Genomic DNA, 6652 nt, shown 5'->3' with positions numbered 1-6652 from the left:
GAGGCTGTCCAGTTCCTTGTACAATATTGTAACCCAAAATCGTGGGCCACATAGAAGGCTTGTGATGATAGAAAGCGGTCTCAAGAGTCAGTGCTGCAGGCTAGTCTTTTATTAATCTCCTGCAAAATGAGGTCCCACAGCAGCAAATCACAGAGCGCTGACACATTTAGTGCTCGTCTTCCCTAGTTCACATAAGGGGAAGAGCTCTGCATCCCCATTTCTGAGAGAATGAGGTGCAGCATGCGCTGTGTCTAAGGAAGAGGTTGGGTTTGCCAAGAGCACCAGATGAGACATTGATGAAATCCTGGGAGCGCCTGTGTACTTCTGGTGGTGTGGATTGTAAATCACAGTAAGGGATGTCGATGCTTTAATTATGTGTATGTGATGGTCTATGTGTTTGTGCTTGTGGGTTTTTTATAAGTACGGTAAATGGAGAAGAGAATCTGGCCTGGCTCTGAGGCTGCTGCTGCTACTGGCGAGGCGGGAGAACATTTTGGCAAAGCAGTATATTTATTTTTTTTAAACCTCCCTCCACAGCCCCTCCTGCCGTACTATATTTTTCTTTTTTTAGGATTTTTTTGTGTTCCTTATCTGAGTTGCTGCTGGGACTGGCCGTGTGCTCCAGCTTACTGAGCTCTTTCCCATTTATCTGGTGTGGTTCCCAACCTATGATTTAACAGTGGTGTGTGCAACAGAAAGAGAAAAACAATGTTTGATCTGCTAAAACATACCTTAAGAGCAAACACATACACATTGATGAAGGTATCAGCTGGGTTCTGCCTACAGTTATGTCAAACAAAGTATGCTAGGAAGTGCCAACTTTCCTTTTGTGCTGTGACACCAAGCGCTGCCAAAAGATATTAAAAAGCTTGCGTGAACTAGGTGATGGCAGCTGTAACTATCTAAGTTATTGCCTGGCAGCTGTAATGCTTCTTCAGTGCTGCTGGCTGCTTTTTATATTTGGTTCCCCATTTGTTTGCCCTTATTCTAGCAACCGATACCACCAAAGCAGGCAATCAGTGTGTTACAGCACATGGCCACTTGCTACTGCAAAATAGGCAGCTTAGTAGTGGCAATTGAGAGACTCTCATGCAGCAGCTGATATAAGTCATATTTCTTTTGGAAGAGAACCAATCTAGTGGGTTTTTTTGTTATGTGTCAGTGTGAATCCAAGAAACCTTAGATGAGTTGATGGCAAAAGGCAAACACACACACACGCACGTACACACACACACTCACGTGCACATGCACAAAAAAATGCAGCTTTCCGTGTTCTTTCCGTGTTGGCTCTAAATGTGCTAGAACAATATAGCCAGCTCCCAGCCCCTGCCAATCCTACATCTGCTCTCTAAAACCTCCAGCAAATAAGAATTACTGTGGGGTTGTTTAACCAACGCTTACAATATACACACTTTTCATTTTTCCGTTGCTTCTATCTGTACGCTGGTGGCAAAGGTTTGAGAGATAATGGAGAATGATACCCACTGGGCACTTGCTTTTTTAGTGCTGTGAGGTGGGCAGTAGCCACCTAGATCTCTCTGCTGGCAAATTTTTGGGCAATATAAAATGTTTTTCATTGCCATGGGCTTTTGGGAAATTGTCTGCACTGTGGGGGGGTGCGTTTCTGCTGGTTTTAGGGTGGGTTTTTTTGTGAGGGGAAGGCTTTATATTTTGTGCTTTTCTTTAGAGTTTCCTCTTTTCAGTCATCTCTTAAATAATTCCTACAGTTCATGAATGTAATATTTCTGGGAGATATGTTTTTTCTTTTCCTCTTTCTCTTCCTCATTTCTAACCCAGCCTAGGTTTGAAAGTACTGTAACATGATAATATTTTTGCAGCGTGATCAGCCTCAGAATGATTTCCCCAGCATGGAAAATGGGCTGAAGTAGTAGCTGCATCTTGCAGAGGGTAGGGCAGAAGATCTCAGTTTCTCAGTTGAGCTTTTCGATTTTTTTTTCCTTTACCATTTAGGCTCAGCTGTTACAGAGACCTGAGACAATTGCATGTTGTCTCACAGTAATAAGACACCATAATAATTCTTTCCACCAAAGAGTCCCAAAGCATTCATGAGTGTTTAATTACCTATTCCATTTCACAGATGAGGACGCTGAAATGCAGAGCAGTTAAGTGATGTGACAAAGGACACCTAGGTATTTGATAATGTAACTTGAAAAAGAAACAGCATGTTATTAATCCGTTTCCCATCACAGTGAGTGGACTGTTCTTACCATCAATGTGACTAAAGAAATTTGCATGGCTTCGGAGCCTTGCCTCCAGATTTATTGCTTAACTGTTGTTTTGGTTTTTTTTTCCTAGTATGCTGTGAGTTTGAAAATCCCCAATTACCTCTGAATCTCCTTGTTTGTGTATTTTTCAAGAGACAAATGCATCATTATTATTCCAAAATGTTGAAGAGATAGACAGAAAGTGCTGTAAATGGTAGTGCGTTGGTAGGACTGGAGGCAAATTTTAATTCACCCATAGAAGGTTCACATCTAGCATTACGGATTATGTCAATCCTACAGTGAGTACTCTGGTGCTAGGAAAGGCCCTCTAAATTGTCTATGAATTTCTTCCTGTAAGAAAAGATTTCTGGAAAAAAGTAATTCCTTCCTTCTGTCGCAGAAGTCATACCTCCCTGCAGTAGTGCAGCATACTGAGCAAGAGGGGGTTTATTTTGAGAATTCAGATGAGTTATGCTAGTTCAAAGCTCTCTTGACTAGGTGGAAACCTGCCCATGCCCAATAATTTTGCGTAGAAAGGCTGGCATGTCTTGAAGGGAGAAAACACCTGTGGGTTATGTGAAGCAGCCCGGTGTTGGTTAACCTGATACCTGTCATATTCCGGAGGGTTTTCATTGCTGAAACAAGCTGCCCTGGTCTCTAACTGGCCCAGCACTTGCTTTTTTTCTAACCACTCATGAGTCAGTTGTGCTTGTGGGCAACAGCTCCCACAAAGCAACAGTGGAATGAGCTTGTATCTTGCAGACTGCAGTGAGCGTTACTCTTCTAACCCACACATATCAGCAGGGCTGGGAGCACCCACCTGTAGGCTCCCAAACCACTTCTGGTGGTGGAAATCTTCTTTACCTCTTGGTATTCTTGACTGCGCAGAAAACCATGTTCCTCTCCTCATTATCACTCTCAACTTAGAGATCGGAGGCTCCTGTTTATGTATTTAGAGTTGGTCACCCACAATCAATGGCCTGTTCATCAAATCTTGCCTGGGACACTTTTAAAGTAATGGCCTATCATCTAAATTACTTACCTAATAAAAGAAGGTGTTTGGTAGGGAACAATTACTGTTTTGTTTTTTTTCCCCTCTGTTTTCTTTTTGGCATGGTTGCTTTCTCTAGGGTCATAGAACAATCTGGATCAACTTTCACTGTTATTTTCCATTACTAAATGCAAGATGGGCTACTCGGAACCTCTCGTATCTCCATTTTTTTTTCCTCTAAAATAATGCCAGAAAATCAAATATATAAATGCTTTCTTCTAAGACACTCACACCATTTTCAGCCCCAAGGCATTAATTCTGTTTTTTTCCAGAGGTTGATTTGAGCTCTCCCTTCCCTCAAGAAATGCGTGCATGCGTGCATGTGTGTGTGTAATGGAAATGCTGACAGACCCTTAACTATAACAGCACGAAAGGCGCCACTAAAATAACAGTGGAACAGATGCTGTCACCACTGCCCCTGGTGGGGAAAGAAGATGAAACAGAAGGGCATTAGAGTTGGTAGATGGCAAATTAATCCTATTGTACTAGCAGCTGCAACCACCGAGATGCTAGCATTCATGCTTAGACACTTCCAGTATACCAAGCTCTAGTAGGGGTGGTTGGAAAGGATGAGGAAATGAAAGGTCACTGGAGCTGTTTTCATCTGAATAGTAATAACAAAAAATGTTGCTGTATGTTCTCTGCTATGACTAGGCTCTTTTTACCGTGGCAACCAAATGGAGGATCTTTCTGGTATTTTGAGACTCTTAGTATTTCTCAAATGCTGAACTATAATCCTAAAGTAATTTTGTTTTCTTTTTTTTCCCAAGCTTTCAATGCTGAAACTCTGATTTTAGAACATGGTAATTAAAATTCAGACCTCTTTCTTATGCTTATATTAGCAGGCAAAAAAACCACTGTTATTTTTAAACAGTGAGTAAGGAAGTTATAATTGTCATTCCTAAGACAGTCTGAGTGATTTTGTGGGGGTGTTGGGAAAATTGAAACCCAGAAAAACCTGTGACCTGAAATGGTTGGATTAAAAAAGGAATCTTATTTCCAATGAAGGCTGAGTGGGAAATGTAAATCAGAATTTTAGGGGTTCAATTTATCCCTATAGGATTTTTTTTGGTGAAAACTTGTTGAAGAGAGCTGTGCAAACAATAGCTTGTGTAAGCCAAAGCTGGCATCCAGCAATTCTTAATGTCTGAATGAAAGTGCTTTTTTTTTTTTTCTCCCTCCACAGTACATGTTGCCAAGAAAACAAGGAGTAGTTGCTTTAAGCATTTACAAATGGTAATGCACCAACAGCTGGTCTCAATCCAACTGAGCTATTGTAGGGGTATTAAAAAGACAGGCCAGAGTTTGAGATCTACTGCCAACCTCCCTTGCAGAGTTAGGGAACATTTTACTTGGAAAAAAAAAAGGTCTTCTCTTCCTGCAGAGATCCATGGCTGTATTCTCCTGCAGAGCCTGAGCCCTGCCTGGCAGAGTAGGCAAAAATACATCGGTAGGCCAAATGCTTCATTGACATGAAAGTGTAGAATCCAATAGGTCTCCAGCTAGATTATTTATCTCAGTCGAATATTATGGTCTTCATCTGTGTTTTTCACATTCTGTTCGTTAGACGAATAGTTGTTTCATGTGACTATATTTTTATGCATCTTCTTGTTTTCCTAGCAAAATCTTACAACTAAGTGAATATAATACTAATATTAAAGAAATTAAATTAATTCTTCTGAATTGAAGGATTGTTCTAAAGGAGTTTTCATCTGAAAGACTTTTCTGCTTTCCGCAAAAAGCACTCACGCTCTTTTCACCATCCAGCAGAAAATGTAAAATATTTTTTTGATCTTTTAGGTTTGTAGGTAACTATAATGCTAAATAATACTTCTTTTCGAATATAATTAGAGATGAACCATGTTTACAGCAAATGTCCTAGAGAGAGCAATAAAAATTATTATTTTTCATTCTAAAGGTCTCTGTTATTAGCAGTACTTTTTATATATGCTGCCTTTTCTGAATAGAAATGCAGTGTTTGGCTTTTCCCTGAAAGATAAATGAACCTATTTGTTGATGTGCCACACTTGAGCTGGACATTTATGTGAAATAAAAAGGGCCACATTAATTGTAAAACAAAACAGAACACCCCCTCACCCCCCTAACAAACAAACTAACCATCACACAGGCAAGGGTGAAAAATGTACCTTTTTCTTCCTTGTTACAGATACTTGTATTTTTAGGGTGTTAACAGATAGTGGCACAATGCCCATTTCCTTAGATTTGAGTATGTGTGTGTGTATTTTATTTTATTTTTTTTTTTTTTTTACAATCATATGGCTTGGTTCTGTTTTCCAGATCTTGTCCGAGAGCTGCTATTTGAAATAAAAATGTTTGTATCCATTTCCTCATTAATCATTGTAATACAACCTGCTGCAGCTAAATGACAAAACAGATGCAACGATGAAAATTAAAAGTGATGGATACTTATCTTTGGCTATAAAAGCTGCTAACAATTTAGAGAACTAGAGTGCCTTTTGGAGCTAGAATGTGGCAAATGAGAGAAACAATAATAGGGCTAAAGAGTTTGCTGTTTGTAAACCAGATAACTATGGGGAGGCTGCATCACTGTCTAGCACCTGTTTTATGTGGTTTGCCTTTTCTATTGAGTAAGATCAAGTGAGGTATCATTTTAATGTCTGATATGCCTTGTGTAGCATTGTTGGAACTGGATGTAACCCAACCCCAACAAAACTGCTGGAAACATGACCCTGCTTTTGTATGATGTTTTGAACTTGAAAACAGGCCTCTTTCTTTTTCTCTACCACACACACTGGCATGGCTTGTGAGCTTTTCTCTGTAAAATGGGTTTCTTTTTCCTAATGAGAGCAGATATATTCTGTTATGAAATGTGGTTTTGAAAAGTAACACTCTAAATCTGACTTCCTTATGTTTTCTTTGCGAAAATACCGTTTTTTTTCCATACATTTTGTGGGGATGCTGACCCAAAAGGGTGCAAAAATACAGGTCAAAATCTTATGGTGGAAATATTTATGGCAGCTCCCTTGGAAACTCCATCCCTGCGTGCAGTAAGAAGTATTCTCTCATCCATCTCTAGCTGCTCTCCTGGTGCAGCTGCAACTCTGTAGCCTGCTCTGTGCTGTGATGTGTCCATGATTTGGCTATACGCTTCCAAAATGCTAATATACAACTCTGAAATTGCCAACCAAAACCTTCAGGTGCTTGCAATTATTGTCCAGATGAAGCTATTGAAAAATGCATGATGATACCTATACCCATGCTTCAAATCTATATTCACAAATATTGTGAATATAGATTGGTCCTGTATGAATATTTTTTAAATGCTCTGCTTCTTCACAGGAAAGATGTACAGATACTTTCCATTCATCCATACCTGAAAGAGTTGGAGAGCGGG

This window comes from Charadrius vociferus, unplaced genomic scaffold (genome assembly GCF_000708025.1).
Source record: "Charadrius vociferus isolate BGI_N301 unplaced genomic scaffold, ASM70802v2 scaffold340, whole genome shotgun sequence".
Taxonomy (NCBI): Eukaryota; Metazoa; Chordata; class Aves; order Charadriiformes; family Charadriidae; genus Charadrius; species Charadrius vociferus.
Note: the sequence above shows the minus strand (reverse complement) of the source record.